The sequence below is a fragment of the Bufo bufo genome, chromosome 8 (assembly GCF_905171765.1).
Source record: "Bufo bufo chromosome 8, aBufBuf1.1, whole genome shotgun sequence".
Lineage (NCBI taxonomy): Eukaryota > Metazoa > Chordata > Amphibia > Anura > Bufonidae > Bufo > Bufo bufo.
In genome coordinates, this window is record NC_053396.1 from 129,862,132 (window position 1) to 129,881,975 (window position 19,844).

Below are 19,844 nucleotides of genomic sequence, written 5' to 3' on the forward strand. Positions count from 1 at the left end.
TAAAGATTATTATTCTGTCCCATTACTTTTGGTCCCTTAACAAGTGGGAAGGCACATATGCAAACTGTTTGTAATTCCCTACACCGTTCACCTGATTTGGGATGTAAATACCCCCAAATTAAAGCTGAAGTTAAAGCACATCTTGTTCGTTTCATTTCAAATCCATTGTGGTGGGTGTATAGAGCCAAAAATGTTAGAATTGTGTCGATGTCCTAATATTTATATATATATATATATATATATATTTTTTTTTTAAGATATATAAAAAAAAAACACCTCAAATCAATACTCTTTCTCTCCATTTTACAAATAAAACTAAATAATGAAAAAATGCCCAAATTATTAAAATATTATAAATATAAAAAATATTTATCCCATATGAACACTGCCATGGAAAACTATGAAAATGTCATAAAGTTAATGTGTAATCACAAAATGTTTTTTTGTTGAAATCACTGTCACTATTAGTGTTGAGCGCGAATATTCGAATATCGAATTTTTTTAGCGAATATCAGACACTTCGCTAATTCGCGAATATTTCGAATATAGTGGCTATAAATTCGATATTTCGAATATTCTTTTTTTTTTTTGTTAGTGTTATAGTTTTTTCTTTCCCACTTCCCAAAAGTAGTTCTTACCTGTCCTTAGGATTCCTGGCTCCGTTGCCGCTTCTGACGACTTTCGTGCTCATGGAGCGTCCCATCACCATGGAGAACGACTCCATACTAGAAATGTACTTCGGATTTGAGAATTACGTTGAAATCGCAATTCGATTATTTCAAGTATAATAATCGAATTTCGATTTTAACTTAGCAGTGCTATATTCCATATTCGTTATATCTAGCCTAATATGGACTATAGCAGGTGCTAAGTTAAAATCGAAATTCGATTATTACAACTTGAATAAATCGAATTGCGATTTCAACTTGGACCTGGTTTACTATGGCTGGCTTGGTAGAATTAGCGAATATGACCAATGTATTCGTCATATTCCTCAAAACGAAGATAACAAAGTAGTCTACATCTTCGTTTTTAGCTCCATATTCGTCACTTCGCTAATTCTAGCATCAAATAGGAAGGTTGACTATAGAGACAGCTAAGTTTAATTCGCTATGCGATTATATTACTTTGCTTTTTTTTTTTATAAATAGAATCATTATAATAATCAAGTATTTAACTATTCAATTTAAAAAAAAAAAAAAGCAAAGTGATATAATCGCATAGCGAATTAAACTTAGCTGTCTCTATAGTCAACTTTCCTATTTGATTGCTAGAATTAGCGAAGTTGATGAATATGGAGCTAAAACGAAGATGTAGAATACTTCGTTATCTTCGTTTTGAGGAATATGACGAATACATTCGTCATATTCGCTAATTCTACCAAGCCAACCACAGTAAACCAGGTCCAAGTTGAAATCGCAATTCGATTAATTCAAGTTGTAATAATCGAATTTCGATTTTAACTTGCACTGCTATAGTCCATATAGGCTAGAATTAATCGAATAATGGAATATAGCACTGCTAAGTTAAAATCGAAATTCGATTATATAACTTGAATTAATCGAATTGCAATTTCAACTTGGACCTGGTTTACTATGGTTGGCTTGGTAGAATTAGCGAATATGACGAATGTATTCGTCATATTCCTCAAAACGAAAATAACGAAGTATTCTACATCTTCGTTATAGCTCCATATTCGTCAACTTCGCTAATTCTGGCAATTAAATAGGAAAGTTGACTATAGAGACAGCTAAGTTTAATTCGCTATGCGATTATTTTACTTTGCTTTTTTTTTTTTATAAATAGAATCATTATAATAATTATTATAATGATTCTATTATAAAAAAAAAGCAAAGTAAAATAATCACATAGCGAATTAAACTTAGCTGTCTCTATAGTCAACCTTCCTATTTGATTGCTAGAATTAGCGAAGTTGACGAATATGGAGCTATAACAAAGATGTAGAATACTTTGTTATCTTCGTTTTGAGGAATATGACGAATACATTCGTCAAATTCGTCATCTTCGCTAATTCTAGATGTCAAACCAATAGGAAAGTAGCCTTAAGTTAAAATCGCAATACGCGATTATTTAAATCGCATAATAATCGCGATAACTAGAATAATGATGAATATTCGATTTCGACGAATATGAAACGAATATTCTATCGAATATTCGCGAATTTCGTCGAAATCGAATATGGCACCTGCCGCTCATCACTAGTCACTATCTATATCTTAAAAAAATCCTAAAATCATGTAGTCTTCACACTGGTTCCTAGACCTAATAATATGATGAGACTTCCTGTTCTGTACAGGTAACTTTTTAGTAGGCAGTCATTGCATTATTATCACTAGAGATGAGCGAAGTTTTCAAAAATGTGATTAGGATGCTTCGATGAATTTTCCAAAAAATTTGCTTCCATTCCGAATTAATTTGTCATGAAGTGCGTTAAATCAGCTAGTTAAATCATCCAATGCATAGCTGGTCTTTTCTGGTAGTTAAACACTTACTGTGCGTCAGTATGACAGGCAGGTCAAATACAGTATATGGATGTGCGCATTGGCTCAGTTCACACCTCCTCTATTTAGTCAATTATGGGTCCAAAACACAGAACCGGGGCAGATCTTTTCATGATACCTTATTTGAGAGTAGGATTGGCTCACCATACAGTAACTGCTGTAATTAACTGACCAAATAATTGAAGTGTGAACTCACAGGTCAATGTTTTGCATCAGGTATAATGTACTTAACCATGCAGTGGCCCAAGATTCTACTATAGAGCGTCTCTTTTTAACACCATCATCTGTTTCCACATAGATTGTTAGAGAACCTGGGTATGTTACACACTGATTTTACCAAATTGGGAAAGAGTGGTTTCATCTCACTGTTGTTGGGGGGTGTGCACATTGGTTGATAGATAAGCTATCGTGTTACCCACTCAAGTTCCACTGTAGAGTGAAAGAGCTGTCTCATGTAACACCGTCTCCTGTTTCCACATAGATTGCTTGAGAAGCTGTTGTATAACACACTCATACAAGTAGTGGACCCATGACAGACTGGAGAGGGTGTCAGCAGTAAGTTTGTGTGTTGACCTCACAGTTTATTTTTCCCTTATTTAGACTGATCCTGTCTTCTGAGCATCCGCCTTTACACGTCAGTATTTGGTCTGTAATTGATCAGTATTGGTAAGGCCAAAAAAAAAACTGAAGTGAGTCCAAATAAGAGGTGACAGGTGAAGAAAGTCTTCTGTGTCTTGGACTACTCCTGCTTTTGGCATCCAAATAATGAATAAAGATGCAAAACACTGACCGTGGGGATTGAGGCCTTATGGATACTCCAAAGACAGGATCCATTGTGGTTTTTCATTTTTCAGTTCTTCTGATAGATTCAAAACGGCAAAATAAACTGTGATTTCAACAACGCCAAACAGGGGACACTAGTGGCCCAATCACAGAGCGGTGAGGGTGGGTAACAGCAAAAGAAGTCAACACAGTGGCCCAGTCACAGAGTGTGAGGGTGGCAACAGCATGAGAAGTCATCATAGTGGCCCAGTCACAGGTGGTGAGGTGGGGGGCAACAGCAGTGGCAGTAACAGCACAAGATGGAGGCAGTAGGAGAAGATGGCACCAGCTGTTGGCATCAGGTGGCCAGCATCAAAATAGTGAATGCACATGCCAGGAGTAACGGGCCATTTTTCACAATGTTTTTGTGTGGCAGCACACTGAATTCAGAACATTACTGCCAAATGAGCTAGTCTGATGCATCAAGCACCAGCATGTGGAAATCCTGCTGATCCACACCTGATTCATCTTTACAAAGGTTAGTCTCTCAACATTTGTGTTAAAAGCGAATTCTCTTTGGGGTAATAATGCCCCCCTGCACCACTAAACACTCGCTCTGATGTCACACTACTGGCCGGGCAGGAAAGCTTGTCCAGGGCAAACTTGGCCAGTTACGGCGACATTTCAAGTTGGCTGCCAGTAGTCCAGGGGATCTGAATCTGGGCTGACAGAGTGCAGTCCAAGTATTCCACCACCTGCTGGGTTGAGGTTCTGCTGAATGTCCTGTTGCTGCAGGCTGGTTTCTTCAGTAGGTGGGTGAAGAAATCGTGCTTATCAGAGACTGGAGACTCAAGTTACTGCTGACAGAGCTGGCGCTGCTCCTCCCTCCCTCTAGCAGTCATGACAGTGTGACCGTGAACGCAGAGGGCCCCCACCCCCTGGTCAGACCTTTGTGAGGATGGGTGACATCCAGTGTTGATGCAAGGTTGTGGTGCCAACATTGGCCATGCTTCACTTTCTGCCCACACATTCTACATGTGCCACGCTGACATCCTCCGGCAAATTGCTGAAAGATTCCCACACCAGCGCGTAGGAAATTTTAACCCCCACCACTTCATGCTTACACTGTGACTGACTCTATGAATCCATGCCCCGCTAGTTGTTTCCAGACAGGGTATGCTCTGAGTAGCACAACGGTCTACCACAGGCACGTTTGGATACAGACCTTACACTGCTTCCACCCTGCTGGCCTCACAGCCACGCTTACACCTTGCTGGCTGAGCCGCATGCTGCCACCCTGCTGCTGTCTCACGGGCAAGCTGCCATCCTCACCCCCTGATGATGATGATGATGATGAAGCCCCCTCGTCACCTAGCTCCCATGTGCGATTGGCTAAATCCACTACTGTCGGCACATCATTGATGTCCCCTCACGCAGTCTCATAGCCGCGTCCCTAAATGCTCGCAACAACCTGCTCCCACCTACTCTTCCATCATCGCTATTTGCCCACCGACAGGAGGAAGCAGTGGGATCTCCTCCTCCAAATCTGGGCTGGACAGTAGCTGATGAATGTCCTCAATAAGCCCGTCCTTGCTGAAAAGCGGAGCAGAATCAGCAGCATTACAATACTTCCTGAGCAGAAGGAGAAGAAAAAGTAAGAGGCAGGTTCAGGACCGATGGGGGGCACAGATCTTGTTCCTGGGCCATGCCAACTAAGTGTGATGGCAGGGGAACCCACTGGTGTCTGATGTCAGTTGAGATGACGTTGAAGACCGAGGCAACCATTCAAGGACAGCTGGTTGCTGGTCAAAACAACGACCACTGGATGACGCTGACAGCTCTGGCCTGTTGCTGTGACTGCTGCTACCACCCCCCTTCTTCTGCTGCTATTTTAGCTAGCTCCAGAAACATTTGCCATTTCCTGTTCCCTTTGGAAGGTTTTGGCACCTGTCTGTTGGACATATTGTACAGTAACTGTAAGTGTAAAATAACAGTACTATTAGACCGCTTTTTTTCACCCCATTACAGAATTAAGATGATATAGAATTACTTATCTAAAAAACAAGGTGGAAAAACTATAACTGTAAAAATAGAGAGCTTTTTCACCCTAAGTTACAGAATCAAGGCATTATAGAATGACTTTCTATAACACAATGTTGGACAACCCAATAGCAGTAGTATTTGACAGCTTTTTCACCCCCAATTAGAGATTCAAGGCATTGATAGAATTTCTTATCTATAACACAATGTGGGACACCCCAATTAGCAGTAGTATTCAACCGCTTTTTCAACCCGATTAGTAAAATCAAGGTGTAATAGAACTGCTTATCTATTAAACCAAGAGGGGCACTGTTTAAGTAGTTCCTGTACTCTCCCTAAGCTCTCCCTATACTGTGTAAAAAGTCTCCCTACAATCTCTCTACATTTTTCCTATGCTGTTCCTGAACTGTTCCCATCAAATATTTTACAATTAAAGGCTTTCTTAATCACTGTCCCTAGAGCTTGTCATGTCTCTCCCTATTCTCAGCTCACAGTGAAATGGTGGGAGACCGGGTGGGATGAGGGTCTTATAGGGCTCTGACATTACAGGGGCTGGATAGCTGTTGATTGGCTGTCTGCATGGCATTATGGGTGATCTTGCGTTCCCGGGCTTCTTACTTTCACTATGTAACATGTATAGCCGCCATTTTAGGAACAAATTGATTTGTTACCATGAAGAGCCAGGAAATTCGGATTTGGTGCAAATCAAATTTTTCCTAAACTTCGGATGGAATTCCACTTCATCAGATTCGATTTGCTCAACACTAATTATCACAAGCATAATTACAAAAAACAGATATCACCTTTGTATAGATAACACAGGATCCACCATTCAAAATAGATGATAATCATAGCTTAATAGCTCTCTCCTGACCTCTGCACAGATCACAGAGCATGCCTAGAAAAATCTCCCATAGAAGTAAAGGAGTCGCCTCATGTCCATTGTGCCATTTGGCTGCTTTCAAAGAATAGCCAGTCTTGACATACTGTATTTTAGTCTTAGCAGCCAGTGTGAAAACTGTATGATGTAGCACTTTTTTAATATAGTGCGTGACATGGAAAACTGAAAGAAACAAAGTCACCAAAATATATAATTGACATTGTATAACAAGCTATTTTAGTGGTTCCTTCCCCTTAAATCCTTAGGATACCGGAGGTTTTTTTTAGTTTTTGCGTTTTCATTTTTCTTCCCTATCTTCCTTAAACCATAACTTTTTTATATTTTGGTTCACATAGCTGTATGAGGGCTTATTGTTTGCAGGAAAAGTTGTACTTTTTAATGCCAGCACTAATTATGGCATAAAATGTAGTAGGAAGCGGTAAAAATAAACTCCAAATGGGATGGAATTGGGAAAAAAACACAATTCCTCCACCGTTTTACGGGTTTTGTTCCCACAGCGTTTCATTTGTGGCAAAACTGACCAGGGTCAGTACAATTAAAACGATACCCCATATGTATATATATATATATATATATATATATTTTTTTTTTTAAGTATTTATGTTTACTCTCATTTTATTGAGCAAAAGTGTTATCCTATACAACTGTTTCGTTGTCTAATATACATACAGTACATGTTCAGTTCATGTATTAAACCAACATTTTCAAACATATTTTATGAGTACATTGAAATCTGTACTATTGTGCCAACTGTTTCTGTTGCGCCGGTTAGTTCTACCTATACCAATAATAATTGTTCAGTAGATACACAAAGAAATATTTAAGGAGGGAAGGGGGGAAGGATGGTATCAAGTAGGAAAAAAGAAACAGAAAGTAGGGTACTTGGTAGGTATCAAACCTATTGTTGCTACTCTTTTATCAAGACTTATCCTCTGGACAGTTCTCTAAGAAGTTCTGAGAACTCTTCAGAATAAATGAACTCAGAGAGGGAATTCCACCTGCAGCGTCCCACTACGTGTGTGTGGGCACTGCTTAAAAGCACTTTTTGTCGTAACAAATGTATTATGCTGTATTGTGGTACTTTGTACTAATGTACCTTCAAAATCCCTGTTACCAGGCAGATTAGGTGTAATTTATACATCCCACCACTAGATGGGGATAAAGCTTAGGTCTTATATATATACCTAGGTCAGGCCTAGTGAGGAGAGTAGTGAGAAGGAGTTAGAGATTAGAGCAGTTCTGAGTAGATCAGATTAGATTAGTGGGAGAAAATTTAGAGTGAAGACTCCATGACACAGATTAGTGAGTGGAGCCAACTTCGCCATGAGGTGGTACTAAGATGTGAGGCGCAGAAGAGCGTTTTCCTTCTGTGTCCGGACTATGCACTTGCATCCCTGACCAGTAGGAGAGAGTTTGCCTCCCTGGAATAGAAACAAGCTTCCTAAGGAATCATCGGTGATAAGAGCCATTATTTACGGCCACAGACACCTTTGCGCATGGTGGAGGACTTATAGCTTCTGGCAGCCACACCATACTTCTGAGAGACAGATGAGTTTACCTGTCCCAATGTTCAGCTTGTAGGTAAAAGACAAGGAATAGGACAGAGCACATCAATAGGAACAAGGTACACCTAACCCACAGCTCCAAGTCAAACCTGAAAAGCCTAGAAACAGTGGATTTGCAGACCTACTCTGAAAACATCAAGAGACTATTTTTGTACTGCTACCAACCAAAGTCATCCACAGTAAAAGTTGTGAGTTGCATCTTACCACTGTCTACCTCATTATTACCACTATTGGTTGTACCACCATTAAAGGTACTGTCGTCACGACAAAAACCATCAAGGGACTCTGCCGCAACAAGCACCCTAAGCACCCCTAACATCAAGGGCACCTCAACCACCATCTTGGCTGATGCTTCCCTACCACAGAGTGTGCCCCGGAGGATTTTGTGCTGTCCACCTCAACACTGTGCTGCCAGCCCAGGGAGGCTTTCTGCTAACTGTGAGTAAACTGATGAACTGTGTGTTATACTTTGGCCCCTCATCGGTCCACCGTGAACCTCACGTGTTGCCCCAGCGCTACTGGCTGGCTGCACACCTAGCGTAAAACCTATCCTTTTGATCGTGGGAGTGTGCAATAAATTCCTCCATCCTGAGTAAATGTCTGATTTCCGCTGCCCATTCACTGAGAGAGGGTGCATCACTCGACTTCCAGTGCCTCGGTATCACCAACTGTGCTGCCATAAGCAAGAAACTCAATGCGTTTTTCTTCATCTGGCCAAAGTTCCTGTTGTTAGTGACAGAAGGGTCATTTTGGGTGAGTTGACTATTGTTTTCCCTGAGAATTTGCCATATACCCGAATCACCTGTTCCCAAAATATTTTTATGGGCTGGCAGGACCCTCCTCTATGTATATATTTTTTTTTTGTCTAAATAGTGTAAAAATACATTCAAACTTTGAAAATAATTATTTTTTTTACATCACTATATTCTGACCCCCATAACTTTTTTATACTTATGTCTCCTGAGCTATATAGGGGCTCAATTTTTGCGGGACAATCTGTAGTTTTTATTGATACCATTTTGGAGTGTGTGTGACTTTTTGATCACATTTTATTACTTTTTTGGGGTAAGAGAAACAATGAAAAAAATGGCAAAGTCGGCCATTTTGACCCTTTTTTGGCCATTGGCCGTATTGGATTTTTAAAATATATTTTAATAGTACGGGGCGTTTTCGGCTGCAGTGATACCCATCATGTTTTATATTTATTGTTATTTAGGTATTTATTTATTTTAACTTTAAAAAAAACTAAAATTTAAATGATTTTAAAGCTCATATATGAGCCAATAAATTCCGTTTTTTTTTATTATTTTTATACAATCAGGTATTTTTTAAATTTAGGTTTATGAAGAATTGCACCATGATTACAATGTGCCTCATCAGCGAGGCTCATGAGTATTCACAAGCAAATACCAACATTCCATTGGCCACAGTGTCAGTAGGAAGCCTGGAAGTGCAAGCTTCCTGGTTTTTATCCATTTAGATGCCGCAAAAGCCATTTATTACAGCGATGTACGGCGCGGCTGGTAGCCAAGGGGTAAATTCCTTGTAATGTATTTGGTTAGTGGTGCTTGATACCTGGCTGTGTTCCTGAAGTACATTTTTAAGGCCTTTAGGCGGGGCTAGGAGAAGCCAGGAGACTATAAACATCTAGCTATGTAACAAAGAGCCTAGCTCAACTGAGGACTAGTGAAGAATGGCAGGGGCAATATTAGAATTCGTGATATATCACAAATATTTAGGCCAAATATTCGTGATATTGTGATATTCGTGATATTCTTTTTGATTGCGCTATTATGTGCGCGCACGTACGCACGCACTATTAGCTACATAAGTGATGAAAATGGTTGGCAGCAACTTTCAAGATAGTGAGGAAGAACTCCTGATAACGGTAATTAATTGTACAGTCGTGGCCAAAAGTTTTGAGAATGACAAAAATATTAGTTTTCACAAAGTTTGCTGCTAAACGGCTTTTAGATCTTTGTTTCAGTTGTTTCTGTGATGTAGTGAAATATAATTACACGCACTTCATACGTTGCAAAGGCTTTTATCGACAATTACATGACATTTATGCAAAGAGTCAGTATTTGCAGTGTTGGCCCTTCTTTTTCAGGACCTCTGCAATTCGACTGGGCATGCTCTCAATCAACTTCTGGGCCAATTCCTGACTGATAGCAACCCATTCTTTCATAATCACTTCTTGGAGTTTGTCAGAATTAGTGGGTTTTTGTTTGTCCTCCCGCCTCTTGAGGATTGACCACAAGTTCTCAATGGGATTAAGATCTAGGGAGTTTCCAGGCCATGGACCCAAAATGTCAACGTTTTGGTCCCCGAGCCACTTAGTTATCACTTTTGCGTTATGGCACGGTGCTCCATAATGCTGGAAAATGCATTGTTCTTCACCAAACTGTTGTTGGATTGTTGGAAGAAGTTGCTGTTGGAGGGTGTTTTGGTACCATTCTTTATTCATGGCTGTGTTTTTGGGCAAAATTGTGAGTGAGCCCACTCCCTTGGATGAGAAGCAACCCCACACATGAATGGTCTCAGGATGCTTTACTGTTGGCATGACACAGGACTGATGGTAGCGCTCACCTTTTCTTCTCCGGACAAGCCTTTTTCCAGATGCCCCAAACAATCGAAAAGAGGCTTTATCGGAGAATATGACTTTGCACCAGTCCTCAGCAGTCCATTCACCACACTTTCTGCAGAAGATCAATCTGTCCCTGATGTTTTTTTTGGAGAGAAGTGGCTTCTTTGCTGCTCTTCTTGACACCAGGCCATCTTCCAAAAGTCTTCGCCTCACTGTGTGTGCAGATGCACTCACACCTGCCTGCTGCCATTCCTGAGCAAGCTCTGCACTGGTGGCACTCCGATCCCACAGCTGAATCCTCTTTAGGAGACGATCCTGGCGCTTGCTGGACTTTCTTGGACGCCCTGAAGCCTTCTTAACAAGAATTGAACCTCTTTCCTTGAAGTTCTTGATGATCCTATAAATTGTTGATTGAGGTGCAATCTTAGTAGCCACAATATCCTTGCCTGTGAAGCCATTTTTATGCAACTCAATGATGGCTGCACGCGTTTCTTTGCAGGTCACCATGGTTAACAATAGAAGAACAATGATTTCAAGCATCACCCTCCTTTTAACATGTCAAGTCTGCCATTTTAACCCAATCAGCCTGACATAATGATCTCCAGCTTTATGCTCGTCAACATTCTCACCTGAGTTAACAAGACGATTACTGAAATGATCTCAGCAGGTCCTTTAATGACAGCATTGAAGTGCAGTGGAAATTTTTTTTTGGGATTAAGTTAATTTTCATGGCAAAGAAGGACTATGCAATTCATATGATCACTCTTCATAACATTCTGGAGTATATGCAAATTGCTATTATAAAAACTTAAGCAGCAACTTTTCCAATTTCCAATATTTATGTAATTCTCAAAACTTTTGGCCACGACTGTACATTACAGCCCTGTTTTAGATTAAAATTCCATGCATGTCATAACAATAGCTTTATATGCAGATAGAGTTTTTTAAAGTATTCGAGATCACGCAAATCGCCACAATTGATTTGAATATTTTTGCATAATACATACAACTTCAAGGTCTGACAACATAATACAGGTCTGACAACATAATACTGATTACTATCAAACACTAACTATCTGGAATATTTATATGCGATTTGGAATGTAATTTGAAAAAGCACAGCATAGTATTCAAGCTCCTCTCTCTCTCACATGAAACTCCACAAAATGCCTGCTGGGGAGTGTCGTAATTTATATAGTGAAGGGGTAGGCAACTTTTCTATTGGTTGCTAGGGATGTTGCTAAGCTGTGACAAAGCCTTCTCATTGGCCCAAGCTAGAAGAAGGGAGGGATGATCACCTGAAATGTACTGTGTTAAAAAAATAATAATATTCGTCATAACGAATATATAGCACTATTTTCTAAATATTCACGAATTCTCGAAGTGCCGATATTCCCGATTAAAATTCGTAATACGAATATTCACTCTCAACACTACTGAGGACATCATCAGAGTAAGATATGTCTTGCTACCATCACCTCTCTTTGTATCATATAAGCATTTGTGACTGTTACCTACTTAATCTGTATGGTTTCTTTTGAAAAAAATTTTTTATATATATATTTTATAATAGTTTAGTAAACTTTTATGCACTTAAGTCGGGTTTTTTCTGAATCTCAGAATTTATGTAATACAGACATAAATACTTGATTTAAACAATGGTTTTTGATTGACACATTATCAAAAGTTGATCGACATTTTAGCTTTGCCATCTTATCTTTGTTTATGGTTAGAGATGAGCGAGGTATTTAAAAAAAATTATTCGGCTGCTTTTCTGAATTTTGCAAAAAAAAAAATCTGCTTCGTGATAATTGCTTCATCACGAAGGTGCATTTCTTTGTAAGCAGTGGGTGCCATTACAGGGAGCTATTGTGCCGCCCCTGTCATTGTACCCCTCAGATGCCGGGTTCACACATGATCGCAGCATGTGATATTAATAACAAGGTGTAAAAAAATTAAAAAATTCATACCTGATCCAATTGCTCGCGACCAGGTGCAGCCAACGCCATCTTGCTTGAAGGTCCTGGCACAAAATCTTGTGGCCCAAGATGACGTCATCATGCCAACTGGTGTGGTGACATCATACGCACCACGGTGGTTTCGGCCGAGATCTTCAGCAAGATGGCCATGGCCAGATCGTCACGAACAAATATATATATATATATATATTTCAGTTTAAATAGAATCCGCTACCATGAAGCACGAGGAAATTTGGCTTCACGTCGAATTATCCTGAAATTAATTATGGTTTATTCTAAACTAGAATCCTGAAGGACATTTTCAGACTTCTCAGCCAAGAATAATATTAATGTCTTTCTAGATCTCCTTTACCAGTTTCTACCAGGTAAAATCTGAGTCATTCAAAACGCATATTTTATCATAGGCATTATCATAGGCATAATGTCAGTTGTTGAAACATATTCTGAAAATGAAGAACCATATGCTCTGTTTTTGTCGAAGACAAGACCTCCTATTGTCTCCCTCAAGACATGAAAAAATCCTTCTTAACGAGCTCTGTTCTTTTCTGCTTATCTTATAATGAGCTACAAATACGCTTATATGGCACTTTCGAGAACACTAAAAATAAATATGCTGTTTAGAATAATGGCATAAGGTAGCCTGCACTGCACAGCGCTACAAATTAAAGTAATTGTACTCAAGTTGCTTTCTTGCCTGCTGTGAAAAGCATCAATGAATATAATCGCATGCGGTGAAGCTATTTTTATCACGTATATTTTCATATAATCTTCTAAATAGTCTTTCCATGGATTTTGCATAAAGTAGAGCGGAATAGCTGTATTTCAAGGAAACTGAAAGTGACGTCTTCTCCCCTCTCTTCTCCTCCAGATAATGTATTTCAAGAGCCGTATTTAATGCTAGAATGACCTCAAATGGTTCTCTGTGACGTAATTCCTGTGGAGACAAGTAGATTATCCTGCTTGCTTCTGCTGAAATTCTTTAGACATTCAGAAATCTTTGTCATTTGAATGTTCCTAGAAAGTTCCACATTTGTAATACTCACCATAGGCAGTATATCTCTGCCATAGGGATGACATACCAATGTGACAAGTACAATGCCAGCAGGCTGCAAGTAAGCTGTAGATACTGTATAAAGCAATGCAGCCTGACTTTTCATAGCCATGGCCAGTGTGCAGAATCCTTATCACATGCATCAGTGATTTCAATGACAGCTGCCTATCTGAAGAACTTAAATCCAGCACTAGGTGTCTACTGAACCTTGACATCGGATTTTACTTAAAATTTGGTTATTGGACAGTATGTAATCATTATGTTTCAGTTGAGATACATTGAATAAAATGTTTGCAAAGGATGAAAAATTGGATGGTGGTCTTCATTATTAAAATGTACCTGTCATTCAGATTTTTTCCCCTAAACTTGTAGAGAATGCATGAAAATGTATAATCTTATCATTATCCATCAGCCCGTAAGCCCCTTTTCTTCATAGTGATGTCAATACTGCAGGCTATAGCTGATCAGAGAAGAATTTTAATATTGACATTTTTGAAATTTCATAAAATCCTAAATGCACAAATGCAATAACAAAGAACCATAATTCACAAATCATCTACCTCTCTGTGCTGCCTCTCTAATCACTGACCTGCTTGTACAGCAAGAGACCACTGAGGCCAATGATTGGCTACAGTGATCATGTATACAATTCACTGGAGGACAAGGAAAGGACGGTTTGAAAGGTAAGTTATGGTTATTTTTTTATTTGATCATATTTACTAAGGTTAGGGAACTTTTAATATCGTTCACTGGCTCTAATTTTCTCCTCTACCCCTTGCTCTTGTGGTTGCTAAGGCTTTAGTCCCAAGTCCCCTCCTTTTTTCTCTTAATGGAGCCCATGGACAGAAACTCAGCAGATTTGGAATTTAGGATCATCTTTATGCTTATGACACCAAATGAAATGATTTTCCAAATTTCCATTTCAGTGTGTGCTACCACTATTAGGCTAGGTCTACATGACGACATTTGTCGCGCGACATTTTGTCGCACCGATGTCGCTCCACAATTTTTATAATGATAGTCTATAGTCTTGCACTGCGACGCCGGGCAGTCGTAAAAATCCATTTGTTCGCAGTCGCAGGCATGTCGCATTGCGACACCATAGACTATCATTATAAAAATTATTGCGCGACATTGGTGCGACAAAATGTTCCGCAACAAATGTTGCAGTGTAGTTGTGCCCTATCTGGCGCGCGACCTTATGTCGTCGTGTAGACATAGCCTAAATCCCAAGGCAGAGCCACTGGTTTATGTTTGACTCAGATCTGTCATTCTCTCCGTATATTCTTGTACGCTCATGCTATCAGCATATCCAGATTTCGCCCTTTTCTTACTGTGGAAATGTCCAAAACTCGTAATGCTGCCCTTAGTCATGACTAAACTCTCCCTTCTCTAGGTCTATCCTGAACAAAGCAGCCATGCTCATCTATCTGTTCTACAACTACTCTGATGTCGCCATCCTATGCCAGTCACTGCAACTGGTTACGTATACAACATAGGATTTAATGTAATGTCTCACTCTCACCCACAAAGCTCTCCACAGGGCTACACTCCCTACTTCTCTATCCCTACCAATGCTCTCTTTTTTTCCAATGATTTAAACCTAACATGCTCCATAATTCGAACCTCACGTTTCTAGATCCAAGACTTTTCTTATCTGCACAATTTCTCTAGAATGTGATATCCAGGACAACCAGGGTCAACCGTGCAGTATCCACAGTTTTAAGCAAACCCTAAAAATACATCTTTTTAGGGTGGCCTATCACATTCTCCAATCCGACTGTTTGACGTTGACCATCTATTACATTGTCCCACAGAACCTGATCCCTTTATCCAGCAGTTACCCCCAAACTCACACATATAGTATCTTCTGAATACACAGATACAGACTGGTGACTGGATCATGCAGCTTTATATGTTACGTAGTTTTTATAAAAGATGGCTGCACCATTGTACTAAACAAGCCCTTTGTACCTTTGTGTCCCCACTATTTCCTTATAGATTTTTAAGCTCTTGTGAGCAAGATCCTTCTTCCTATTGTTTGGAGTGAATTTACATGCACTAGCCAATCAGGCAATTATTGGGAGGGATCTTTCCTTCACGATAACTGCCTTCTTATCAGTGTCTGCACATGTACCCTCCATTTGCTATTTTAGAGCCAAACGATCTGGGAGGGACGACCTTTTACAGCAGCGGCCCAAGGCGACAAAGAAATTACAGAACAATATGGTACGCTTTATTACTACCTACATTTCAGGCCATAATGCAGTTTTGCAATCGTTGAGCACACATTGGAATATCTTATGTATGGATCCGATTTTGAAACAGCATTTACTCCCTAGGACCATCTCTAACCTTTCGACGTGACAGGAACATACGGGACGTTCTAGTCCATAGTCACCATCAGTTGCCACCCCTTCACGCCATTTTTGGATCTAAGGGTCCCAAATGGGGTTGCCGCCCTTGTGGCAACTGCGTTGCATGTGCAACATCCTCACTACCACCTCTTTTACAGATTCTGCAGGTCAAAAGATCTATCAAATCACACACACCATTACCTGCAGTACCACCGGTGTGGTTTTATGCCGCTAGCTGCCCTTCGGGCTTCTATATGTTGGTCTCACATCACGAGAACTGAGGCATCGGATGAGAGAACATGTTTTGGGGATACAGACAGCAGCGAGTGAGAGGACGACACCTGTCTAAAGGACCATTCCTCGCCACTTCAAGACATATCACGCCTGTGCTGGTTCACTACTTAAGGTGAGAGGCATTGATAGGGTTTTTGCGGGCAGCAGGGGTGGGTAATTGGAAGCGTCTATTAGCCCAACGTGAGGCTAATGGATTTTTCAGCTCACACAGTTACCCCCTATGGCCTGAATGAGGGTTTAAGCTTTGCCCCATTCCTGCCATAATTCCTCCTGGTTTATGTTTATGGGATTGTGGTCCAACCTTTTTCTGCCGAGCTCTATTTTTGTTGTATTTTTGTGTTACCTTGGATATATATATTTTCCACTACTCTAAGTGTGTGTTTGTCCCATGTGTGAATGCATGTCTGGTCCAGGCATGCATCCACTTATGGTTGCTTTTAGGTTTAATGTCTTTGAGGATTGCTTCTCTACAGTATTTATGTAATTTTATTTTATTTATTTTATCTTATTTCATCATGATCTTTTATTATGATTTTTTATTTATGTCTTTTTCTGCCAGTTTTAGAGGTGTGGTTGCTACTGATATTCGGGACTCTGTGCTTTTCTCTTCTTCTCCCCTCTACCCATGTCCATTGTGGTCGAAGACTTCACAGATGTTTCCACGTTCTGGCGCCATGGACCAGTTTTCCTTGCACTCGCACTTTATGATGTATTTACAACCGCCTATATATATATGTTTTTATATGTTTCACACCTATCAGATGATTGTGTATTCTATTTTTATGTTTATTACTCTATTTGTTTTGGTTTTTGCACTTACACTTTTTTTTCTATTAGCGATGGTTATCCATCTATATATATGTATGCACTTTTGTATGTCTGTATGCTTGTGCACCCACTTGCGCATGTGCGCAATCTTCATGCGCTTATGCTCGGTGCGTCCACACGCACCCATACATACATATATACATCTAGATTCTACACGTTAGTTTTCCCCATTCCCATTTATTCACATATGTATTGTGCAGTCTTTGCAACATTATTCACCTGCACTTTATGTATTAATTTATATATATATTCTTATTCTGGTTTTACAGGCACCGTTGTGGCAATGTGATCTGTTTTTATGTACCCCCCTCATCTCGTATGATCAATATTGTGGTGCCGTGTGGGGGTGTCCCTGGTGGTTGCTTCCCACCGGGTCATGTGATGTTGCCCCATGCCGCTGTGTCGCACTTCCGGCGCCCATACTCTGCACTGGTTTACAACATTAGCCTTCTCTGCCCCCTATGACATGGGTAGGCACCGCTGTCTCGCCTGATGGACATGCTTCATAGTTTTAGCTCTGCTCTATCTTTTCTTGATCCCGGAAGTAGCGCTTTGCGTTCCACCATGCGGTTCACCCACTGTTCCTTAGAAACCGGAAGTGACGCGATGCGCTCCATCTTGGAGCGCACTCGTCTCCCTTCCATGTGTGGCCACACATGTGCTTTTTCCTCATTCCTTGCAGCTGCTCTTTATTTCTAATTGACCTCTCTGGCTATATAAGCCACCCTATTAGCCCTTTCCACACACACACTTCCCCCTGAAGAAGCTTGTTCTCCTGCTTACCGCTGCGGTCCGGGGCACCATGTTCAGCGGTGATCTGCTGCCTGTGCTTCCCCATTCACCGCTGCAGTCCTGGACTCTGTCCTTGCAGGTACTGTTTGTTCTGGGATCCCACTCCACAGTTTCCTACCAACCGTGGCCAAGCATGCTTGCTGCTTCTTAACTGCAGCACTTCCTTAAGGGCCGGCGTGCATCACTTCCTGTGCTTTATGGATTAGATCATGTCACCTCGCTGACCAATCCTAGCCCCCCTGCATGGCTCAGCCCCCTTCCCAGATGCCTGACTGTCAAGTTCCTTGCGTCCTGCAAAGGGTTGCTGATTTATCTGCTTGTGTTTCTGTGTACCTGACCCCGTGTTTGTGTTCCTGGACTCCGCTACCTGTCTGATCCTTGCCTGCTTACCTTGACTCTCCTGTTGCCGATCTGGACTGCCTGACCTGTACCTGTGCCGCCCGACCTGACCTATTTGCTTGTTTGACTTCGACCTCTGCTCATCCTTCGGTCCTGCACAGTTGCTCCATGTTACGACTCGCCTGCTGACTACGTCTGTACCTCTGGTACCTTGCTCAGGTACCTCCTGGTCTGCCTGGACCAGCTGCCTCGTGTGCCAATCCTACTCAAGAGGTAGCGACCTGGTGTTCCAACCGGGAAAGCCTATCCCACTGTGGGGATTCGCTCTGGTAGTTAGGACTAGCGGATGCAGTATAGAGGCAAAAGTACACAATTTTTTAATCAAGCAGCGGTGTTTATTCACACATTGGTGTATAACAAAATGCAGAAAAGGTGCATTACAAAATGCAGGTGGTGTTTGTTCACACAGAAGGAAAGTCTATAAAAAAATAAAAGTTCACCTTTCTCCTGGGTGTTAATTCATACCCTGTTAGCAGTTCATCCTCATCAAGTCCATAGGCGGTCTGTTTCGCCTTTAAAGGGGCCTGAGTCCTCCAGTCCGGCTCAAACCTCAAATCCCAGCACAGCCCTCAGTTCACAGCACACAGACTCCTGAGCTCCACTGTCATAGAGAGGTAAATCCACCACACCTGGCAGTGCTGGCTGGTTTTTATGCCTGCAAAACCCGGCCTGGAACATGGGGAGTATTCACCCACCCAGCACTTTGACTACTCCCAGGTAAGAGCCATCCATGCTAAAATCTCAAGGTGTCAACTAACAATAGCTGCCTGCTGACACACAAAAATACTGGCTCTTACCTTCACCGAGGCCAGTAACCTTGGTGACACATACCTTCCATCCACGATGATTTCAGGTACCCTCTTACATACCCCCCTTTGTTCAACCCTGATAGGGTGAACACCTGCCATACAGTATACCCGGGACAGTGCATCCGCGTTTCCCTGCAACCAGCCTGCCCTGTGTTCCACTGAGTACTTAAAGTTCTGTAAGGGACAGGAATCACCTGGTGACTCAGGCATTTCTCTCTTTGGCTTGCTCATCCACTTGAGAGGGGAGTGGTCAGTCACCAGGCGGAACTGTCTCCCCAACAAATAGTAACGGAGAGACTCGAGTGCCCACTTGATAGCCAGGCACTCTCTCCCCACTATATTATACCTCGTTTCGGCTGGGGTGAGCTGGTGGCTTAAAAAGACAATGGGATGCTCCTCCCTGTTGACTTCCTGAGAGAGTACAGCAGCGAGGCCATGCTTCGGAGGCATCTGTCTGTACCACGAACTCCTATTGAAGTCTCGGGGGCGTCACCAAAACTGATGACCCGCACAGGGCCGACTTCAAAAGTGGAAAAAGGCTCTTCCGCCCGCTCATCCAGTGAACCATCACTGATTTTCGTCCCTTCATGAGCTCTGTCAAGGGCAACAGCTATAGTGGCAAAGTGGGGAACAAATCTTATGTAATAGCCTATCATTTTTTAGGAACGATTTTACTTGTTTTATGGTGACAGGTAGGGGCCAATTTCTTATGGCCTCTTATTTTGTTTGACCACTCCACACCCAATGACATACCCCAGGTATTTTGTCTCCTCTAACCCTATCACGCATTTTTTTGGGTTAGCGGTTAGTCCAGCTTTTCGAAGGGAGTCTACTACAGCCTGCACTTTGGGCAGGTGACTTTCCCAGTCGGTATTGTGGATGACAATATCATCCAGGTAAGCCGATCCGATGATGTGTTCGCAGTGCAATGTCCATTAGCCTTTGGAAAGTGGCTGGG